The sequence below is a fragment of the Nomascus leucogenys genome, chromosome X (assembly GCF_006542625.1).
Source record: "Nomascus leucogenys isolate Asia chromosome X, Asia_NLE_v1, whole genome shotgun sequence".
Lineage (NCBI taxonomy): Eukaryota > Metazoa > Chordata > Mammalia > Primates > Hylobatidae > Nomascus > Nomascus leucogenys.
The window spans coordinates 123,310,970-123,325,057 of NC_044406.1; the positions used below are offsets into that span (position 1 = coordinate 123,310,970).

The 14,088-nt window shown below is 40.1% G+C and overlaps 1 pseudogene; it reads left to right on the top strand.

The window, feature by feature from the left end:
- Positions 1-1,015: 1,015 nt before the first annotated feature.
- On the top strand, positions 1,016-1,494 carry LOC100596677 (annotated as a pseudogene).
- Positions 1,495-14,088: the final 12,594 nt, after the last annotated feature.

Genomic DNA, 14,088 nt, shown 5'->3' on the forward strand with positions numbered 1-14,088 from the left:
CACATTGCTGTAAAGAACTACCAGAGACTGGGTAATTTCTGAGGAAAAGAGGTTTAATTGGCTCATGGTTCCACAGGCTGTACAGGTAGCATGGCTGGGGAGGTCTCCAGAAACTTACAATCATGGCAGAAGGTGAAGGGGAAGCAGGCAAGTCTTATATGGCTGGAGAAGGAGGAAGAGAGTAAAGGTCAGAGGTGTTACACACTTTAAACAACCAGATCTCATGAGAACTCACTATCACGAGAACAGCAAGGGGGAAAACCACCCCCATGATCCAATCACCTCCCACCAGGCCCCTCCTCTAACAGTGGGGATTACAATTCAACATGAGATTTGGGCAGGGACACGAATCCAAACCGTATCATACAGTTAAGTGCTAAACTGTAATTTAATAACATTCAACATAAAGATTACAGCACTAAATTCAGGTTCTTTATTGCCTAATTGTGAGATCATTTACAAATATTATTATTATTTTGTAGAGGCAGGGTCTCACTTTATTGCCCAGGCTGGTCTTGATCTCCTGGCTTCAGGGATCCTCCCACCTTGGCCTCCCAAAATGCTGGGATTATGGGTGTGAGCCATTGCACCTGGCCAGAAGTTTTAACATATTTTTCTCCATAGAGAAATTTCTTGCTGGGTGCGGTGGCTCACGCCTGTAATCCCAGCACTTTGGGAGGCCGAGGCGGGCGGATCACGAGGTCAAGAGATCGAGACCATCCTGGCCAACATGGTGAAACCCCCGTCTCTACTAAAAATACAAAAATTAGCTGGTCATGGTGGCGCACACCTGTAGTCCCAGCTACTCGGGAGGCTGAGGTAGGAGAATTGCTTGAATCCGGGAGGGGGAGGTTGCAGTGAGCCGAGATAGTGCCACTGTACTCCAGCCTGCCAATAGAGCGAGACTCCATCAAAACAAACAAAAAAAAAGACCGGCCTGATCAATATGATGAAACCCCATCTCTGATAAAAATACAAAAATTAGGGAACCGCCATCTTCCAGTAATTCACCAAAATGACAAACACAAAGGGAAAGAGGAGAGGCACCCGATATATGTTCTCTAGGCCTTTTAGAAAACATGGAGTTGTTCCTTTGGCCATGTATATGCGAATCTATAAGAAAGGTGATATTGTAGACATCAAGGGTATGGGTACTGTTCAAAAAGGAATGCCCCACAAGTGTTACCATGGCAAAACTGGAAGAGTCTACAATGTTCCCCAGCATGCTGTTGGCATTGTTGTAAACAAACAAGTTAAGGGCAAGATTCTTGCCAAGAGAATTAATGTGCGTATTGAGCACATTAAGCACTCTAAGAGCCGAGATAGTTTCCTGAAACGCATGAAGGAAAATGATCAGAAAAAGAAGCCAAAGAGAAAGGTACCTGGGTTCAACTAAAGCGCCAGCCTGCTCCACCCAGAGAAGCACACTTTGTGAGAACCAATGGGAAGGAGCCTGAGCTGCTGGAACCTATTCCCTATGAATTCATGGCATAATAGGTGTTAAAAAAAATAAATAAATAAAGGACCTCTGGGCTGTAAAAAAAAAAAAAAATACAAAAATTAACCGGGCATGGTGGCATGCGCCTATAGTCCCAGCTACTTGGGAGACTGAGACAGGAGAATTGCTTGAACCTGGGAGGCAGAGGTTGCAGTGAGCCGAGATAGCACCACTGCACCCAAGCCTGGGCGACAGAGTGAGACCCCGTCTCAAGAAAAAAAAAGAAAAAAAAAATCTCTTACTTTCAAAATAAATATTGTATTCAGAAGCTATACTCATAAATTAGTATATCATTAGAAGCCAATTTATTTAATATTTTCTAGAGGCTAACTTGACTGGGAAATTGAGATAGATAGGTAGATATAATGAAAGATAGATTAGCCAGCCTTCAAAAGTTGTACGTTGTTAACTCTGTACAAAAATACGAAATTTCTGTATGATAAATATTATGAATAATGTTTTTAAAAATTCAACAAATGAGGCAAATATTTACAACACATACAACAGAGGAATAATTGTAAATTTACAAGGAGTTCCTAGAAATCAATATGAAAAGGTAATACAACCCAATGGGAGATACTAGGTAGAGCATATGAAGAGACAGTTCATAGAAAAAATCAAATATAAATTGACAATAAAGGTAGAAAAGATGTTCAATCTTTTTAATAATTAAAGACATTCAAATTAAAACAATATTGAGGTAGTATTATTTTTCCTCATCAGACTGTCAAATACTAAGAAGTGGATTAATAGCTAGTATTAACTATGATATAGAAAAATAGCATCTCTCATGCATTGATGGTAAGAGAGTAAGCTAGGCAGCCTTTTTATAGGATAATCTGGCAGGATTTATAAAAACTAAAATGACACTCTGACTCAGAAATTTCACTTCTCTTATTTTTTCTTAAAGACAATTGCATATATTCATTTATAACAGAATAAAAACAGACAAATTAACAAACTGGAAATAACCCAAATGTTCATCAAAGGGGGGCTGTTTAAATAAATTATGGCGCATCCATGTAATGGAATACCTTTGCAGCCATTAAAATGAATAATATTTATGTGTTTAATAGATATCAAGCATACAATTTAAGAGTAAAGTGTAATTTATTTATATAAAGGGCATATATATATCTATATGCCTGTATATTTCTAGTATATTTCTTGAAGAAAGTCTTAAAAATAAGTTTTATAAGAAACCCTTGAAAATGGTTACTTCTGAGAAATGGGACAACTTTTGAGAAAGGGTGGAGAGAGGAGGTGGGAAAGCTGTAGTATTTAATATCTCTCTCTCATTATTCTTGTGTGTGTGTGTGTGTGTGTGTGTGACTGAGTTTCGCTCTTGTGGCCCTGGCTGGAGTGCAATGGCATGATCTCGGCTCACTGCAACCTCCGTCTCCTGGGTTCAAGCGATTCTCCCACCTCAGCCTCCTGAGTAGCTGGGACGTGCACAACCACGCCCAGCTAATTTTGTATTTTTAGTAGAGATGGGATTTCACCATGTTGGTCAGGCTGGTCTCGAACTCCTGACCTCAGGTGATCTGCCCGTCTCAGCCTCTCAAAGTGTTGGGATTACAGGCGTGAGCCACCACACCCAGCTGATATGTTTTTAAAAAGAAACAGTTAGGAAGTAGATGACAAGCTCCTCAAACAGTACTTAACGTGTGGTAAATGCTCAGTAGATGTTAGCTATTGTCATTGTTATTAATCCTTAATTTCGATCACTCTTCCACTAACTTGATGCATGACCTTAACTATGTCACTTCCCTTCTCAGGACCTCATTTTCTCTAGCTTCATAATAAATGGACCCACACTAGATATTGTGATGTTCTGTGACTCTTCTGTATGGTTTTCTCCGTCCCCACTCTGCCCCACCCTCCTTGGCTGGAAAAGTAGAGGGTATGCTATAGATTACTTAGAAGATTTCTGGCTGCTTCTCAAGGAATCTATCCTGATTTTCAAGCGGCTCTAACACTGTGCTATGTAATGAAAGGCCCACGGTGTCTGGGTGTTATATTGGGGTCTGTTCTTGAAGATAAAAACAAAGACACTTTTTCACTTGAAGTGATGTGGAAAGACTTGTAAGGTTGTGTAATTAAAAAGCTGCTTGGCTTTGGGGGACATAGTGAACTTACTTTCACCTACTGTGAGGAGAAGTGAGGGCCAAGGAGAAGAAATCTCCAAGTCCAAAAAGTGCTATACAATTCTCTTGTTGTAGGATAATGCCTAGTGCGATTCAGCGCTGCCTACCAGCTTACCTCTTTTCTTTCTAAAAGTTGTAAACTCAGAGAATCTATTGAGGGGCTTTCCCTCACTTTGAGAATGCATCTGTAGGTTAATGAATGTTATGGACCGGGCATAGTGGTTTATGCCTGTAATCCCAGCACTTTGGGAGGCCGAGGTGGGTGGATCACCTGAGGTCAGGAGTTCAAGACCAGCCTGGCCAACATGGTAAAACCCCGTCTCTACTAAAAAAATACAAAAATTAGCTGGGTGTGGTGGTGCACACCTGTAATCCCAGCTACTCGGGAGGCTGAGGCAGGAGAATTGCTCCAACCCAAGAGGCAGAGGTTGCGGTGAGCCAAGATCGCGCCACTGCACTCCAGCCTGGGCGACAGAGTAAGACTGTCTCAAAAAAAAAAAAAAAAAGATATGGAATTCCATGTTATAAGAGACCTCAGAGGCCATAAGGAGCAGTGATTTTCATGCTGAAACTCTACAATGCAGAGATATTTATGTGAGAAGATAGCATAAATATTACCCACTTATTAAATTAAATGAAGAAATTCTGTTAAGCACTAGGAAGCTGGAGTTCATTTTATTCCTTTGGGACACTCTCTTGATTCTATGGAAAAGGAGGGTCTATCTCTTCGCAGTCCTTCTTGGCCCTTCCCTTATATAAAGGGCAGTAGTACAAGAATATTTCTCAATGTATTTTAAAATTGTTTTGTTTACTTCTGTGATTTCAGAGAGTCATTTTTGGAGTATGTGTACATGAAGGGATCAAAGTGGCCATGAAAACAGTCAAAAGCAAATGCAGTTTTCCTTTCTTTCTCTGGTTCTGCAGTCATCTGACTATGACTGTGAGTTGATGTCTCTATCAAATTTGAGAAATCTCTGCAATATCTGCCATGTAAATTAGACACAAATACCCGTGACCTCACATGAACTAATGAGCGGCTCCCCCTGCAACACAGCTCACCATGGGGACTTGTAGCAATTCATTATGTATATCAATGGGGGAAATAAATTAAGGCAACCAAACAAAACTGCTGTTAAAGCAAGGAAATTTTTATTAAAATTCAGACCATCTGAGAGGAAAAATTATATCTTTCTGTTCTTTTCTTTTCACTCTGTTTTCTTGTCTTACATGCTTCCTTCCCCCTTGGCATAAGGCAGGTAAAAAATGTTTGTAGGGTGAAAAAACTCATCAAGATCTTGACATTTATGATGAGAAGAACAAACCCTTCAATCAGTGGTGCTAATGCCTTAAGCACCCACGCACTCTATCATTAAACGGAGATGATTTTTTTTTTTTTTTTTTAAGCAGGGAGTCAGGATGCTGGCCATACATTATTTAAGCAATAAAGAAGACAAAGGGTCCTCATTCCATGTCTAGTCATCTTTTCTATCATCTGCCCTCTCTCCCAGGTTACTCTAAGCATGGGAAGCTGCTCTTGCAAAATTGTGAGCTCTCTCTGAGCTTTATCTGAAAAATATTTTCATATAAAACAAGAATGAATATTGTACTACTACTAATCAATAGGAATAACTTGCACTTGCTGTATAGGTGGCATGTTAGAAGCTTTCTATGGTATCTCATTTATTCCTTATATCAATCTTGGGAGATGAGCTTATTTATTTCCATTTTACAGTTAGAGAAACTGATATTCAAAAAAGTAAATTATCTTAACTGAGATCACTTATCTATGCTAAATCTAGATGTGACCTTCTTAACCACTATACAGGCTGCTGCTCCACAATCTCCCCTGCCTAGGCATGTGCCTGTGCATGTGTGCGTGTGTGTGTATGTGCCAGATTTAAGGAAATGGCTTCATTCAGCTTAGCACCAATATCCATGAGACAGAAATTAAAGGGGCATCAGTATATAGCATGCAAAATGAATATCGAATGCCCTAAATCTCCTTAGAAGAAATGAGAGCTGGCTGTCTTGCCTGCTGGCCACCTGTTGAAAATACCCTCCTGAGATGGGCCCTTTCCTTAAATAATCATAAGCCTTAGACAATGAACCTTTGAACCTCCTTGCCAACCATGAGCTTCTACTTTTGCCAGTTTTGGCCTCACTTGCCACTTACACTGGGCATTTCTCAGTGAGTTCAGGGTTTTTTTTTTTTTTTTTTTTTTTTTTTGAGATGGAGTCTCACTCTTCTCGCCCAGGCAGGAGTGCAGGAGTGCAGTGGCGCGATCTTGGCTCACTGCAACGTCCACCTCCCGGGTTCAAGCGATTCTCGTTACTCAGCCTTCCAAGTAGCTGGGATTACAGGTGCCCGCAACCACGCCTGGCTGATATTTGTATTTTTAGTAGAGACGGGGTTTCCCCATGTTGGCCAGGCTGGTCTCGAACTTCCTACCTCAGGTGATCCACCTGCCTCGGCCTCCCAAAGTGCTGGGATTACAGGTATGAGCCACCATGCCCGGCAGAGTTCAGGTATTTCTTACCATGTGAGCATCACTACTCTCTTTCATTTTCTAAATCTTCAATCTTCTTGGTTTCTCCCTAAATTGTGGTTTCAGTGGCCGCCGTTTCTTTTTTCTTTTTCTTTCTTTCTTTATTTTTTGAGATGCAATTTCGTTCTTGTCACCCAGGCTGGAGTGCAATGGCGTGAACTCAGCTCACTGCAACCTCCACCTCCCGGGTTCAAGCAATTCTCCTGCCTCAGCCTCCAGAGTAGCTGGGATTACAGTCAAGCGCCACCACGCCCAGCAAATTTTTGTAGTTTTAATAGAGACGGAGTTTCACCATATTGGCCAGCTGGTCTTGAACGCCTGAACTCAGGTGATCCACCTGCCACAGCCTCCCAAAGTGCTCGGATTACAGGTGTGAGCCACTGTGTGCGGCCTAGTGGCTGCCATTTTTCATGTTTCTCTGTAGAAATTACCCCTGGCTGAGCATAGTGGCTCACACCTGTAATCTTAGTGCTTTGGGAGGCCAAGAAGGGAGGATAGATTGAGGCCAGGAGTTTGACATCCACCTGGGCAACATAGCAAGACCCTTTCTCTAAAAAAAAAAAAAAAAAAAAAAAAAAAAAGCCAGGCATGGTAGTGCATACCTGTTGTCTTACCTACTTTAGTGGCTGAGGCAGGAGGAACACTTGAGCCCAGGAGACAAAGGCCACAGTGAGCTATGATCATGACATTGCACTACAGTCTGGGTGAAAGAGGAAGACCCTATCTTTCAAAAAAAAAAAATACTAATGACCTCTGTGAGGTATGAAAGCAAGTCCTTCTGGATAATTTCATCTGGACAAATGCAGTCTTCTTGACAAAGGAAGGCCATACAAACCAATTCTAGATGTGTTTGCAAAACTGCCCCTTTGCTTGTGGCTTGGAGACCTAAGGCTTGAAAGCCTGTTTCTAGAGACGGAGTGGTATAGGACCAAACAGTGTTGGGAATGGTTTTAAAACTTTATTAAAAATAAAAGTTCATGAGAAATTCTCAAAATATCTCAGTTTTCATTATAGACTTTATAAAAAAAGTTTTTTTATGACTCATTTAGTAATAAGCAAAGAAAAAGTGGGGACAAAGAAAATTTTCCATGTAATTAGCTATGATAGGCAGAATTCTAAGATGGCCCCCAAGAATCTTGCCTCCTGATGGACACACTCTGTGAAATCTTCTGCCCTTCAGTGTGCACAGAACTTGTAAACATGAGGGGTTTTCACTCCTGTAATTAGATTGTATTCCATGGCAAAGGTGAAGATATTTTGCAGATGTTATTAAAGTCTCAAATCATCTGGCTTTGAATTAATCTAAAAGGAGATTATTCTTAGGGTGAGCCTGACCTAATCAGATGAGCCCTTTAAAGAAGGTCCCAGGGCCGGGCATGGTGGTTCATGCCTGTAATCCCAGCACTTTGGGAGGCCAAGGTGGGAGGATTGCTTGAGGCCAGGAGTTCAAGATCAGCTTGGAAAACAAAGAAAGACTTTGTCTCTAATGAAAATAAAAATTAGCTGGATGTGGTGTCACATGCCTGTGGTTCCAGCTTCTTGGGAGGCTGAGGGAGGAGGATCACCTGAGCTCAGAAAGTTGAGGCTGCAGTGAGCTGCGATCACGCCATTGTACCCCACCCTGGGTGACAGAGTGAGACTGTCTCAAAAATAATAATAATAATGAAAATACAAAAATAAATAAGGAAGATCTCAGACCTCCCTGGAAGGGAAGGGTAATTTTCCTATTAAACTAGGAATTCCTTTCTTTGTTTTTTTGAGACAGGGTCTTGCTCTGTCACTCAGGCTGCAGTGTAGTGGCATGATCATGGCTCACTGCAACCTCAATGTCCTGGGCTCAGGCAATCCTCCCACTTCAACCCCCTGAGTAGCTGGGAGCGCAGGTGTGCACAACCATGTCTATTTTTTTTTTTTTTAAGAGAGACAGGGACTTGCTATGCTGCCCAAGCTGGTCTTCAAGTAGTGGCCTCAAGCTATCTTCCCACCTCTGCCTGTCAAAGCACTGGGATTACAGACATGAGCCACCGCAGTTGGCCAGAATGGGAGGATTGAAGCCAGAGAATTGTTTTTCTGCTGCTTCGAGAAAGTAAACTGTTGTTGTGAAGAGGGCCACATGGCAGGAAATAGAAGGTAGCCTCTAGGATCAGAGGGTCTCACCTACAGCCATAAGGAACTGAATTCTCTAATATCCAGTAAATTTGGAAGAGGACCTAGAGCCTCAAATGAGATCGCAGTCTCAGCTAACACCTTGATTTCTGCCTTGTGAGACTCTGAATAAAGAAGCTAGCTAAACCATACCTGGACTCCTGACCCAGGTAAACTATGAGGTATTAATAGTATGTGGATGTTACTTTAAACCATTAAGTTTGTGATAAATTGTTACTCAGCAATAGAAAACTAATACAGTAACTTTGCTTTTCCTCTTACTCTTTTTGGAAAGTAGGTGTACATTCTGGTACAGGAGTATTCCGTATGTGCAAGTGGACAGGGCGACACAGTCTACAGCATTATTCAGATATGTGAATGGTATTCACTATAAAGAGTAGTTCAGTGAATATAGAGTAAACTCAATGAAATGTTAAAAACTAATCACCTTGCTGAAGTAATGTCTGAGGAAAATTAGTAATCTGTGGCTCACAACTCCTTTGCTTTAAATCAAGAACTCATAATGTTTCAGGACTATACTACTACTGTATTCTATCCTACTCCCTATCCGTTCTGAAATCCAAGTTAAAAACAGGATTCCAACTTTTAAGTGTTAATGTCTGTTTGACATTATGGCTGCCCCCTCACATGCTCAACATTCTTTTGCCTCAACCTTGGCTTCATCTCTACCTCTTCTCTGGTTCTCCCAAAGATAGGCATTTTCCTTTCATTTATATAGCTATTATTTCAAACTCAGTTTCATGCCTGGGGCGTTTTGTCACTTTCTCTCTTAGAGTTGTAAAACTTATCTTTCTGCAAAAGAAATATTTTATATGCCACATTCTAATAAGATGTTTTAGACTATCAGGCATAGTTTTGTAGTTACTGAGTCTGAAAAAAATAAGAAAATCTTTATTTTCTCAAATATCCATTCTCATTGGTTTCTCCCTAGATTTTGGTTTTTGTGACTGCCATCTCATGTACTTTTCTATGTAGAAAATAACTCTTTGAGGTATGTCATCATGTCCTTCTGGAGAACTTTACCTAACCAAATGCAAACTCCTTGACCAAGAACGCCTGTAAAGTCAACTCTGGGTATATTTGCAAGATTGTCCTTTAATTTGTGCTCCAAAGACAGAAGATAATACTATTCTGATATGATGAGGCTTTAAAAAATAAGCTGCCACATAAAAGGTATGCTGCCCTTACATGTTCCAGTCAATGTATTTCCTTTTTTTTTTTTTTTTTTTGAGACAGAGTCTGGCTCTGTCCCCCAGGCTGCAGTGCAGTGGCACCATCTCGGCTCACTGCAAGCTCTGCCTCCCGGGTTCATGCCATTCTCCTGCCTCAGCCTCCCGAGTAGCTGGGACTATAGGCGCCCGCCACCACGCCCGGCTAATTTTTTTGTATTTTTAGTAGAGACAGGGTTTCACTATGTTGGCCAGGATGGTCTCGAACTCCTGACCTCGTGATCCGCCCACCTCGGCCTCCCAAAGTGCTAGGATTACAGGCTTGAGCCACCGCGCCCGGCCCCAGTCAATGTATTTCTTTAAACGTTTTTTGATTGTAAAAACATAGCAGAAAAATCAAGTGGAGAAAGATGCACGGTTGTTCAAAAACAACCTTTTCTCTTTTCTTTTCTTTCTTTCTTTTTTTTTTTTTTTTTTTTTTTACAGCTTCAAAACTAGTAAGGAAATGGAAATGTCAGAACACAGTAGCTGGGTTGCTAAGGTGTGTGGAACAAAATAAGACATCTATGCATTGAAAGGGAGATTGTCATGTAGAAAGACAATGAAATTCATCCCATTAATGGAAATATGTAATTAAGAAGCTGCTGGTGTCAGTCTGTAGTGAGAACCCTGGCTTGGGCTCTTGCCTCCTATAGAGTGGTAGTCTTGTCAATGTCTTCTGGCTCCTTGTGGGGGTGGCACAGATACAAGTGCAAAGAGGAAATCTGCCTCCCCACTTTCATGGAATCTTACAGTTTGAGACTACATTCCAAGGTATGTGAATAAGTAGAAAAGCATGACATTTTCTTCTTGAAATGTAATCTTTATGACTTCAATTAGTAACTACGTATCAGAGATAAATGGTTTGCCGTATACCTTATTGCTGTTAATTTTGCTACTACATAGTACGTATGTATGATGATGCTTTCTCTAGCACTTGTGTAGGTTTTTATAGTATATATCTATATTGCTTCGCATACATTATCTAATTTTGATTTTCATTCTCAAAACAACACTGCGAAGTTAATATAATCTGCAGGGCAGGTATTATTACCCCAAATGAGGAAACTGAGGCTCACAAAAAATAAGTAGCTTGCATAAAGTCAGATGGCTACCAACATTGAAGGAAGATAGATGTTTAGTCTTAATGAAGAACCTCAGTAATACATATATACACCCATTTTCCTCACATACTTGCATATACATGTATACACCCCTTTCTTGCCTCTTGTTTGGCAAACTAAACACATTTCTTTTGTGGCCGGGCAAATCCTGATGATGACTGGGTTAGCTATCCTCTTGAAAAAGGCATTGCCTGTGATCTGGACTCAGGTCCAGATCAGATCAGAGCTTTCCGAGTTTCTTGACTTTTGTGTGAATCAATTTAGTACTGTTACCGAGATTCTACATACAGGAAAGAAGAAACAAAATGAATCACTTCATTCTCCCATCTTTCTCCTCAACCATATAGCCATCCATTATCCAACCATTTCACTATGTTCTAAACACTGAGCTAAGAGCTGAAAATAAAACTTTAAAGAAAAACAATTGGATTCGTGCTTCAGGGAACTTATAGTTAAGGACTGCTTTTTTTTTTTTTTTCTCTAAATGAGCCTACAAGAAATAAGACAGAAATATAATGATTTTGTGAATGATCTTCTGTGCATTTTCTGCTTCCCAACAGAAGTATCCCTAACAGCTGAGCACTATAAACTCAGCTCCTAAGGGTGAGGGGTGAGGCATTTCTTTGAAGACTCATGTTTTGCCTGAAAGATTAATGCAAAAATATGTATTCTATTCTACAATATGTGTGCGCTTATTTTGATAACCATTTCCTCTCCCTCAGTATCTAATAAAATTGGTGATCCAGGAAGTTCTCTATGTTTATCCTATGGTATCAAGTCATTTCTAGTGTATTTCTAGGGGTGCCTGTGCCTCAGCTTAAGTTGCTTTATAACTTACATCCCAGGTCACTTCTCATTGTAATCTTGTATGGGCCTCATATGAGTAAAGTCCTAGATTCTGGATCCATCACTATCTACTCTTGCCAGTATTTCTAACCAATCTCCATGCCCCACCCCTTTCCTGCTTATTTTTCACAAGAGGCAAACACAATTAATTTTTTCTTTATTGTAAATAATAATAATGACTCTTAGTCCTTAGTATATGGCTGGTACTATGTACTCTGTGTTTCATACACATGTTTCCTTTAGTCTTAAAATCCGGCTCATGGGGTAAACACTATTATAATCTCCATCTTCCAGATGAGGAAAGTGAGACTTAGAGGTTAAGTACATTTTAGGATAAAGTAGGGCATTTCGATAAATGTTTCAAATGTGTTTCTGGTCTCTGAGGACTACACTCCCAGGCTGCTGGGGATACATAATACCCTTTCTTTACCATAGGAGCACTTGGGTAGAATATTTGCAGAAACAATAAACTGGCTGATATTTAAAGTTCTCTTCAGCTCTGACATTCTATAATTTCATTGACCCTCTTTGCATTTAATTATGTTGATTTTTCTTTCTACCCCTTGCTTAGCTAAAAATATACCCCTTCTTTGTCCATGCACAGGAGATGGACGATTGAATAGAGAGCACCATAACAAATCCTTGTGATTATTCAGATGTCACTCTAAAATATTTATCATCTTGGTAAATCTAAAGCCATCACAACAGCTCATATGCAACAATGAATATCATACTAACACCACTAAAATAGATATAGCCGAGAATGATGCTTGTTAAGCTCATAATGATTCCGTTCTCAAAGGACTTGCAATTCATCTCCTTTATGCTGCTTGATTGCCTACTGCATCCTGCAGGTTTGGGTAGATTCCTCTTTGGTCTCATGTAATACACGATATTCACAAACTACGATGCAGCTCTCATCATGCCAATCAAGAATGCAAATGGAGAGCTAGCTGACGGTGTGATCTGAATTTTCAGCTTGTTTAGAAGGCTATAAACATAGGGAGAATATGGATCTGCTGTGTAATGGCTTAAAAGTAATCAGACTTTTCATTCAAATTAAGTCAGAAAAGGTTATTTCAATATTTCTTATACTTTTCATTTAACAAGATTTTTCTTAAATTGGTAAGTTACTTACTGAAGAATACCTACAACTTTTTAAATGAAAAAATGAGTTATTAGAATTATTTTATTTGAAAACTTTCTAAACATAAGGTTATAATAATTAGACAGTATTCTGACCTTTAATGATCTGTGCTATACATTCTGCAGAATGGCCATGGACACTGGTTCTCTTTTTAATGTTGAGTTAGCTAGGAAACTAGGAATAATGTTATTCCTAGATTATCAATTGCCATGGACTTGGGAAATGATGAAAATAACAAAATCTAAGCTAGGTCGAATAAAAAGTTATTTCTCTTTGGTGATTCAGCCTCATATGCTCATGTTGTAAATCTGAATTCTCTTTGTGTAGCAGATGTGGGATGTACTGACCCAATGACATGCCTGAAAGTTGCTTTTTAGAACAATCCCTGAGGATAGATTTGTTTATGTATCATTGGTCTCTCTCAGAAACAGACTGTATGATATCCAAATTGATAACCTCTTGGGCCACATAATGTGGGCGCCTGTCTGCAAATTTAATTATTGCCTCAAGGGCTAAAGCAGGACTTTGCCAAATTATTTGTTTCCTTCTTTCAGAATCTTCCTCTTCATATCCTTAGCTTGTCTTTTGACTTTCTAGTATTCAGAAACAATTTTTTTTTTAAATTTTTTGTTGCATCCCGATAATTTTCTGATGAAATCTCTACTGTTTCTCCTACCAGGATCAACTTTGTTGTTTGGGCAATTTTTATAATTCACACCATTGTGGTTTAAAATAAGAATTTACATTATTCGTTTTTATTTTTTCATATTTATTTTTATTTTTATGTTTTTAGAGACAGGGTGTCGCTCTGTCACCCAGGCTGGAGTGTAGTGGGGCGAACATAGCTCACTGCAGCCTCTGACTCCTGGGCTCCAGCAGTCTTCCCACCTCAGCCTCCCGAGTAAGTAGGTCTGTAGGTATGCGCCACTATTACCAGCTAATTTTTAATTTTTCCTAGAGACAGTGTCTTGCTATGGTTGCTCAGGAGAGTCTCAAACTCCTGACCTCATGTAATCCTTGCAAAGCACTGGGATTACAGGCATGAGCCACTGTGGCTGGCTGCAATAGGTTTTTGACAAAGGCATCTTTATCGCTTAATGACATATGGTGCCTTTATCTGAATTGGAAAAAGGCCTCCTCCCCACAGACACATCCCCCTGCAAAGGTGCATGGCTTGGTGAATGGTGGAAGGACTGTGGATTTCAGCTTCCATTTGCCATCTCCACTAGTGTTCTTGTGCACTGAACAACCTGTGTGTTGTGTATGTACTAATTGTTACGAGGTAACTTGTGCTCTGTGCATCTAACACCAGACCAGAGTTTTCGCTAAGCCTTCACTAAATGTTTCACTTTGAATAGAGATTCAGTCACCTGTAACAAAGACAAAGAATGATCTCGTTTCTGCTC